The following is an 8,129-nucleotide window of genomic DNA, read 5'->3' as shown; positions in this document are numbered from 1 at the left end:
TTGGCTTGGCTCCATAACTTTTTTGCGATATGGATTCTTCCATGTAAAATCTTGGTATTCCTCAATTTTTTTTTATCCTATTTACTTTGTCTCTGTGATATTATCTCTCCTTCCTCTCAACAAGTAGTCGTAGAGCAAGGTTCGAGATGGAGGCAAAGGCTACTCAGATGATTAGCTTGAATGGGAACAACTGGGCAATTTAAAAAATATGAATGGAGGATCTGTTGGCGTGCCAAGATCTTGATGTGCTGTTGCTTGGAAAAAATGTCAAACCTAGAGACAAAACAAAATGCCAAACCAATATGGGAGACTTGATCAAAAAGTTATTGGTTTAATCAGGCAATGGCATGATGATAATGTCTTTCATATTGTTTCTGTGGAGACGTCCATAGAATCTTTGTGGAAAAAGCTTGAAAGCATGTATGAAAGGAAGACTGCCAGCAACAAAGTTTTCTTGATTTTAAGGCTTATGAATCTAAAGTATATTGAGGAGAGTTTTATTGCCGAGCACCTCAACGAAATGCAGAAGATTATGAATCAACTTGCTACTATGAACATCACTCTTGATGGTGAGTTGCAATCTCTTCTTCTTCTCAATTCTTTATCAGATAGCTGGGAGACTTTGATGGTTTTCTTAAGCAATTCAACACCTGATGGTGTTGTTACCATGGATATTGTCACTTCTGTTTTGCTGAATAAGGAGGTTAGAAAGAAATCATCAGGTATATCCTCTTTTAATGCATTGGTTGCTGAAAAGCGAAGAAGAAGCATGGATCACAAGCAAGGAAGGCATGATGGTTCAAGGGGGAGATCAAAGTCAAGATTTAGAGGCAACTGTCATCATTACGGGAAGCCTGATTATATTAAAAAATATTGTTATGCATTGAAGAAGGAACTAAAAGAAAAGAAGAAGGGCAAAGAGAAGTCGGAATCTAATAAGTCTTCAGCTGTTGTGGCTGAAGGAGAGGTTAAAATTTTCTCATCACTGGATCCTTATCTTTATGTTGTTGGTGATGGCTCGAGTTGGGTGATTGACTCAGATGCTTCATATCATGTTACTTCTTGGCAGGATTTTCTTTCATCCTATCGAAGTCATAATGGTGTGCTTAAGATGGGCAATACCGGCTCTTCCAACATAGTGAAAATTGGAGATATCTATATTGAGACCAATCTTGGTTCTATGCTGATACTCAACGATGTGAGGTATGTACTGGATCTTCGATATAATCTGCTATCTACTGAAAAGATCAATGAAGAAGGCTATTACAGTCTCTTCGGTGGAGGTCAATATAAGCTGACTTGTGGTTCCCTTATTGTGGCAAAGGGAAAGAGATATTGTTCTCTTTATCGAATGGAGGCCAAAGTATGCGATGGAGAGGTGAATACAAGTGAAGATTATTCTCTATTGGAGCTATGGCATAAGTATTTTGGTCATGTTAGCGAGAAGAATCTTCTACACCTTGCAAAGAAGTATCTACCTGATTTTAGAAGTGTGACTCTCAAATCTTGTGTTCATTGCTTAGTTGGTAAACAACATTGTGTTTCTTTCTCCAATAAGATTCATACTAGGAGGAATGTGCTTGATTTGGTACACTTGGATATATGCAGTTTTATATCAGTTAGGACACTTGGTGGCTATCTTTACTTTGTCTCTTTCATAGACGATCATTCAAGAAAGGTGTGGGCTCATCCCTTGAAGAGCAAGGATCAAGTATTCAAAGTTTTCAAGCAATTTTATGCTATGGTGGAGAGGGAGACTGGTGTGACCCTCAAATGCATCCGAACTGACAATGGTGGTGAGTATTTGGATCCTTTTCATGCTTATTGCAGGAGCAAGGGTATTCAACATGAGAAGACAACTCCTAAGACACCGTAGCTCAATGGTGTGGCTGAGCGAATGAGTCACATTATTATGGAGCGAGTTTGCTGCATGTTGTCAAATGCCAAACTGTCAAAGTAATTTTGGGATGAGGCCTTAAGGACCGCTATTCATATCATCAATATCGCTCCAAGTTTGCAGTTGAATGGTGATGTTTCAGAGCATGTGTGGATTGGAAGGAAAGTCTCTTATGATCACTTACGAGTGTTCGGGTGTCGAGCACTGGTACATGTACCAAAAGATGAAAGAACAAAGTTGGACACAAAGTCAAAGGAGTGCATTTTCCTTGGATATCCCAATGAAGAGTTCGAGTATCATCTATGGGATCCAGTAAACAAGAAGATTATTCATAGCGAGATGTAGTCTTCTTGGAGGAGCAGTTTTTTGATGACATCAAGGAGAAGACAAAGATCTTAAAGGCTGTTTCTACTGATCTGGAGATCAAAAAGTTGATTGGACAGCAACAATCTGAAACTAATGACGGCGATACACAAATGGGTGCTAAAAATATATAGCTGGACTCTTTTAATGAATTAGAAAGTTCTATTGGTACTGATACATAGCCAGAGGCTAAGAATGCAGAAGCTGAACAACAAGCAGAGGCACAGCTATAGAGATTTGCACGGGGGCATATTCCGTCCAGAAGATATTCATCCAATAAATATGTATTACTTACTAATGGGGGAGAGCTAGAAAACTACCAAGAGGCCATTTCATGTGGTAATGGTCAAAAATGGTTGGTGGCTATGCAAAAGGAGATGAGCTCGTTGCATGAGAACCAAACATATGATTTGGTAATACTCCCGAATGACAAGAAAGCTTTAAAGAATAAGTGAGTGTTCAAAAAGAAAGCTCAGGAGAAGACATCTCAACCAAGATACAAAGCAAGGTTGGTTGTGAAGGGGTTCGGCCAGATAAAAAGTATTGACTTTGAGGATATTTTTTCTCCAATAGTTAAAATAAGTTCTATTCATGTTGTTCTAAGTATTTAAGTTTAAATCTTGAAGTTGAGCAGCTCGATGTGAAAATGACTTTCCTTCATAGTGATTTGGAGGAGAAGATTTATATGAAACAATCGGAGGGCTTCAAAGTCAAAGACAAGGAAAGATTGATGTGTAGGTTAAGGAAGAGTTTATATGGACTGAAGCAAGCACCGCGGCAATGGCATAAAAAGTTTGACTCCTTCATGGTTGATCATGGCTAGAAGAAAATATTATCAGATCATTATGTTTATATGCAAAAGTTTGACGATGATGATTTTATCATTCTTTTGTTGTACGTTGATGATATGCTTGTTGTGAATTATGATATAAAGAAGATTTGTATGTTGAAGGATGAACTTAATAAATTCTTTGCTATGAAGAATTTGGGAGCAATAAAGCAAGTACTTGGCAGGCAGATTTCTCGTGACAGATAGATTTAAAAGTTGTGGCTGTCACAAGTAGGTTATATTGAGAAGGTGCTTTAGAGATCAGCATGGATAAAGCCAAGCCTGTGAGTTCTCTATTGGCTAATCACTTTAGGATGAGTTCTCAACAATGCCCTTCTATTGATGTAGAAAAGAAGGAGATAAGACATACACCCTATGCTTCGATGGTTGATAGTCTAATATATGCAATGATGTGTACAAGACCCGATATTGATCATTCAATGGGTGTTGTGAGCAGATTTCTTTCAAATCTGGGCAAGCAACATTGGATGGCAGTGAAGTGGATCTTGAGGTATCTATGTGGTACTTCCAAATTTTATTTATGTTTGGGAGGTGGAGGCCATTTCTTGAAGGATATACTGATACCGATATGGTGGGTGATGTTGATTTGAGAAAGTCGATCTCTGGTTATTTAGTCACATTTGCAGGGGAAGCTGTGCCATGAAAATCTAAGCTCCAGAAGTATGTTGTCTTATCCACCACAGAACCTGAATATATTACGGTGATGGAGGCATGCAAGGAAAATGCTTTGGATGAAACGATTTCTGCAAGAGCTCGAGATGAAGCAAGACAAGTATGTTGTTCATTGTGATAGCCAAAGCGCAATTCACCTGAGTAAGAACTCTATATTCCATTTCAAGTCAAAGCATATTGATGTGTGCATGCATTGGATTTGAAATGTGCTGGAGCAAAAGGAATTGTATCTTGAAAAGATTCATATTGACATGAATGGAGCTAATATGATGACAAAGGTACTTCCAAGAGAGAAGTTAGAGGTGTGCATAAAGGTCACTGGTTTGATGTTGGTGGGTTCCTCATAATAAGTCGAGAGAGGGAGTTTGTTGGGTTTTGTCCCTCCTTAATAAGGATGACCCAATTGATCAGTTTGAAACCCTTGTGAAGGAACCCGAAGCTCATCCAAAGGTCAAGGAGTTATGAGAGCAGCCTACAGAAGGATTAGCCAAAGAGGCAAAAGGTTTTGCATCCGAGTCAACATGATTCCAACATGAGTCAACTCGACTCCATGTGAGTCGACTTGATTTCAGTTCGAGTTGACTCGATCTTAGAGAAGTTATACAGAGAGCCATATTTCAGGATCCTATGGATAGCACACAGGTGAGTCGACTCAATTCTAGCATGAGTTAACTTAGTTCTAGATGAGTCGACTCGATTTTCATGATGCGGTTTGGACCAATTTTTTTTAGGGTTTCGACTCAATTCCAGCATGAATCGACTCGATTTTCTGTACGCACTCAGAGTGGCATAAGGAGCCTTTCTTGAGACCAAAACCTAGAGATCTATTTTGTATGTGATAGATCTTTACCCTCTACTTATTTTTGAGAGATTCTACTTGTAACTATCCTTGTATTGGATCTTTTGGAAGCACTGATTGGTTTGGCTTAGCTTTGTGGTTTTTTCTTAATATGAATTTTTTCACGTAAAATCTTGATGTTCCTCAGTTTTTTTTTTTGCCCTATTTACTTTGTCTCTATGATATTATCTCCCCTTCCTCCCAACATCCCCTTCCAACTAGACTTGGCAATTAGATCCATTCTAGATGGAATCTGACCCAACCCAATCGGTCAATGTATTGATTGAATTTTGATCCGATCGGATCCGAACCCGATAAATTTTTATCTTGAGTCGGATTAGATTCAGATAGTGACCATCTCGATCCATTATCCAACCCAAATCTGATTCGATCTTAGGTATATATATTGTTCAAATATAGGTTGATTGTATGAAATATGGGCCTTATGGTCTTTAGGCTTAGTCAAGACCTCAAAGACTGAAGAATGATAGTGGGCTATTGTTCAATGCTTCTATTTTTATTTAAAAAATTTCATTTAGGTGATACAGATATCAGATCAATAATTTGATATCCGATTGGATAGGGTATGGATAAAGAAAATATTGATCCATCAGGTCATGGGTCAGATTCGGATCAAAATGCTGGGATGTCGGGTCGGATTCAGATGATCCAAACCCACATCCGACCCAATTTATTGCCAAGCCTACTTCTAACCCCACCATCAGTCCCTAGCGAAATCTCTAACATTTTTACACTTGTTTCTTTGGAGTGCCACACGACAACGGGGCCAATTATCTAGAAGCTTTTTGAAAAAGAGCAATCAATTCTTGATCATTTTAATTTGAGTAAATTATTATGGCCCAGGAGTTTGAGATAATTATATGACTATATCCAATATTTTAGAAATATATACATAACTCTCTGATTAAATATATAAATTTAAAAATTAAAAATTAAAAAATATCAAAATATAAAATATTTTAAGACTCAAAATAAAATAAAGAGTGATAATGTTAGTAAGGTCATTAATTTATTTAATAAAAAAGTATTAGTAGGAGATTACATATCATGCATATAGTGAAAATTAAATAATAAAATATATATTTTTAAAATATTGTACAAACGAATCTGTAATTATTTCAAATTTTAAGGAAGATTATTATAATTTATTTTTTTATTTTTTACCTTTTGAATGCAAAAAAAAAGTTTAGATGGAATCGCCATACGTCTTTGTCAATCCACATAGTTGTAGAAAAAAATTATTATCCATATGCATTATATAACTGTGCATGCAACCACCAACAACTACAGTTGTCTATGAGCTCTACTCATCAGATGTGCATTCGGACGCATCGTCATAGAAATGAGTGGGTAGGCGGTATTTCACACAGTGGAAAGTTTTTGCCTCACCATTCCATCATCGTTGAAAATGACAAATGCGGCCAACCATGTGTGGGGCCATACTTGTCCATGTCAGCCGAATGCAAGCATATATAACTTGGCTTGAAATCATGAGTCACCAAATCTTATCCTTTCTAATTTTTCGCCCTTTAGATGCAGACTTTTTTATTTTGTTTACAGTATGTTGCCATATTATTTTTTATCCTTATATTATATTGTTTTTAAAAAAGTTAGATTTTGTGATCCCTTCCATTCTCGACTCCCACTTCTCTTCTTTCCCCACTCTCACCTCTGCATCCCCCTAATTCATTGTGATCAGATCCTATGGCCCGTCACACCCCAGCTGTAGAACGACCCCCGGTCGCCAGACGGCCAGCCGGCCGAGCGGTCCACCGCAGGCTAATCGAAGTAATCACGGGTGCCCTCTTCATCGCCGTTGCTGGATCTTTGATTACCCTTCCACCTCCAGAGCATGGTGAGAAGGATTCGGCTTCCATGGTATATCTCATTCTGTGTCTCACCACCTTAATCCTTGGCCTTCTCCTTTTGTATGTTTTCATCGCCGGCGTACGGTTGCCACCGGCTTTAGCCAAGTACCTGGTGTTGGCGACGGTGGCTGCGACGGTTGCTGCGTTGCTCTTGTCCTTTTGTATGACAACTCCGAAAGCCAAGCAGCAGGGGAAGTGCGTCATCCCTGTCTCTGGCAGCTCTTTACCTTCATTTGGGAATGATGGAGAGTGTCCTCTGTTCTGTGAAGTGGGTAGAAGGGGAAAAGTAGTTGTGTGCTTCTAAATCTTATTTTTCTGGTAAATTAATCTTAGATTTGATTCTATGCTTTTGTAGGAACGAGTTACACAGTATACGGGCCCTTCTGGCCTCCTCTTTGTATCTTCTTTGGGCTGCAAACCTTTTTATGGATCAGTGCCATGAAAACAGTTGGTTTATTTTGCCCTTTTGTAAATTTCAGAGCTTATCTTGTCCCCTCCCCCATCCGGCCGCCAACGGATGGGAAGTCCGAAAGCCGACGCAGCAGGGAAAGTGCGACCCTCTTTACATTTATTTGGGAATGATGGAGTATGTTCAGAAGCTGTAGGCCTGAAACTTGTGTTGGGATCCTCTGTGGTGCAGAATTTGCACCGGGGAGGTGTCCCGTGGTAGATTAGTACCGTGTGGATTTGTTTTTTTTTTTTTTTTCCTGATCAACGGTTCTGATAACTAGAAACTCAACGGTGTCCTCTCGACAGTTACGTTCAATCCCGCTTGTCTCTCTTCTCCTCTTTCGATCTCTCTAGTGCTCCTCATCCATGACTTTGAGGCGGCGTGCGTGTATTTCCTCTCAGGAAGGCATCTAAGCCCCTACTCCTATTCTCGCTTCTCATCTCTTCGATCTCCTTTTCTCCGTCAACAGCGCTCCTCGTCCATCATTTCTTTGTGGTGATTCTTCTCGTTGGGATTCGAGCCCCTATTCCTCTTCTCGCCTCTTTTCCCCTTCGATCTTTCTCTCTCAATGGTGCTTCTCATCCATCCATCGAGGTTCTCTCACAATGGTGAGGGAAAAGGAGAGATGACGTCGTTAATTTTCCCAACGGGCGCCGATTGTTGATTCTTATTATCAAAAGCGTCGGATCAAAAGGAAACCACGTGGCACCAATCTATCATTCCACAGCCCTCCGCGGTGCAACACGCTGGATTCGAGCCTCTGAAACTTTCTGTTACTTTCCTGCCCCCGAAAAATTAAGGCTCATGTTACCTCACGTATAAAATATTAACATCAAATTGTTTTTGCTTGCAAAAATGGCCTGCGGTATTTAATTGGTCTTCCAAAGTAAGTTGAAAATATATTACTATCTTGATGCTAGCAAAATAAAATTTAATATAATTAGTATATGATATAAACTTTGTTATGGGGCTTTCATTAAAATAATTTTATTTATTAATTGGTGATAACATATTTTAATTCTATTTACTAATTAATTATAACAAAATTTGCTATTTTAGTTATAGATTATCTTAAAATATTCACTCTATAAAGTTTTTTTTTTTTGTGAACTCTCTTTAAAATGTTCGAAAAACTCTTAATTTCTGTCACTAATTCTCTCATGTATTGT

At 38.7% G+C, this 8,129-nt stretch overlaps 1 long non-coding RNA gene across 1 annotated transcript; it reads left to right on the top strand.

Annotated features, from left to right (window-relative positions):
- The first annotated feature begins 6,172 nt into the window (after positions 1-6,172).
- Positions 6,173-6,965, top strand: LOC114914028 (uncharacterized). Its single transcript, XR_003800458.2, has 2 exons — positions 6,173-6,496; positions 6,611-6,965. It is a non-coding gene; the product is annotated as an uncharacterized lncRNA (long non-coding RNA).
- Positions 6,966-8,129: the final 1,164 nt, after the last annotated feature.

Source organism: Elaeis guineensis, chromosome 3, assembly GCF_000442705.2.
Source record: "Elaeis guineensis isolate ETL-2024a chromosome 3, EG11, whole genome shotgun sequence".
NCBI classification, from domain to species: Eukaryota; Viridiplantae; Streptophyta; class Magnoliopsida; order Arecales; family Arecaceae; genus Elaeis; species Elaeis guineensis.
The sequence above is the reverse complement of the archived record's forward strand: the minus strand, read 5'-3'. Positions and strand labels throughout refer to the sequence as shown.